Here is a 1,916-nt window from a genome sequence, read left to right on the forward strand (position 1 = left end):
AAAAAAGCAAAGCAAAACAAAACAAATGAACAAACAAAAAACCCATCAAATAATAAGAGACTGAGTGTTTTCCGCTAAGACCTGGACAAGGCGGCAGTGTCTGCTCTGGCCACGTGTATTCAGCTCCGTCCTGGAGGTCCTAGCCAAGGCAAGTACAGAAGAAAGAACCAGAAAGGGAGAAGCACAACTGTGCCTATTTGCAGATGGCATGCTCCTATATGTAGGAATCCTATGAAGTCCACTAAAATTACTAAAACTAATATCAAATTCAGTAATTTCGCAAGATACAAGAACAATATACATACAAAAATTGGTTGTATTTCTATTTAGTAGCAACAAACAAGCCAAAAAAAAAACCAAAAAAAAAAACCCAAAAAATGAAAAAGAAAGAAAAGAAAGACACTTAGAAAACAATTCAATTTATAGTGGTACCAAAAAGAACAAAATAATTAGGAATAGATTTAACATAAGAAAGATAAAATTCATTCTCAAAATGAGAAGACATTGTGCAAAGAAATTAGAGGAGCCAGGCACAGTGGTGTAAGTCTGTAATCCCAGCAGTTAGGAGGCTGAGGCAGGAAAATTGCTGTTAGTTCAAGGCCAGCCTGGGCTACAAAGTGAACTCAAGGCCAGCCTGAACTACATAGTGAAGGGCTGGGGATATAATTCAGTAGCACAATGCTTTCCTGGCATGTGCAGGGTCCTGAGTTTGATTTCCAGTACAAAAAAAAAGTATCTAAAACTGCATAATGAAACTCTATCTCAAAAAGAAAAAAATTAGAAGAGTCCTGAAAAAGGGAAAAAAAAAATCCTTAGTCAAACATGGTGGCCTATAATCCCAGCTACTCTGGAGGCTGAAGCAGGAGGATCACAAGTTTGAGACCAGAGTGAGCAACTTATAGAGAGACCCTGTCTCGAGGGAAAAAAAAAAAAATCTATGTTCATTGACTGGACAATACTACTCATGAGCAACACTACTTCTGAATTAAACTTCAGATTTAGCATAATCCTATCAAAACCCCCAGCTGGCTTCTCTGTAAAAATTGACAGTCTGATACTAAAATTGTGTGGACTTTCACGGGAATAACACAATCCTGACATATAGTACAATTAAAGCACTCACCCTTCTTGATCTTAAAACATACTATAAAGCTACAGTAATCAAGTGTGTGTGATACTGACAATGTATAGATCAGTGGAATAGAATTGAGAGGCCAGAAACAATTCCTTATATTTATGATCAACTGATTTCCAACAAAGGTGACAAGACTATCCAATGCAGGAAGGAATAGGCTTTCTATAAAACACGTATAAGAAAACAGGAGTAAATTTTTGAGACTCTTAGTTGGGCAATGGTTTTTAGATGTGATAACAAAAGTATAAGGAACTACAGCTACGAAAAATAGACACATTGGGGCTGAGCATGTTAGCACATGCCTGTAATTCCAGCACTCTGGAAGGCTGAGGCAAGAGGATCATGAGTTTTAGGCCTGTCTGGGCAATTTAGTGATGCAGTGAGACCTGTCTCTCGAGATAAGAAATTTTATCTTTTTTTTTTTTTCTGTACCAGGAATTGAACTCAGGACCTTGTGCTTACCAGGCAGGTGCTTATGCCACCGAGCTATATCCCCGGTCCCCTAGATAAGAAATTTTAAAAAGGGCTGAGGATGTAGTTTTTTAAAAAAGGCACAAAATTTAAAACATTGGTGTTTTAAATGTTACTGGAGAAGAAATAAAAATACAATCCACTGAATGGGTGAAAAGAGTTACAAATTACATATCTACAAAAAAAATTTATCCAGAATTTTTTTTTTTTTTTTTTTTTTGCAGTACTGGGGATTGATCCCAGAGGTACTCTACCACTGAGCTATATCCCAAGCCCTTTTTATTTTTCATTTTGAGATAGGATCTCACTG

General features: G+C 36.8%; 1 long non-coding RNA gene across 1 annotated transcript in view; it reads left to right on the plus strand.

The window, feature by feature from the left end:
• The window catches only part of LOC106149817, an 11,444-nt gene that overhangs the window by 5,494 nt on the left and 4,034 nt on the right, over positions 1 to 1,916 (plus strand). The gene's annotated exons all lie outside the window — the stretch shown is intronic.

This window comes from Chinchilla lanigera, unplaced genomic scaffold, assembly GCF_000276665.1.
Source record: "Chinchilla lanigera isolate Chin_1 unplaced genomic scaffold, ChiLan1.0 scaffold00053, whole genome shotgun sequence".
NCBI lineage: Eukaryota > Metazoa > Chordata > Mammalia > Rodentia > Chinchillidae > Chinchilla > Chinchilla lanigera.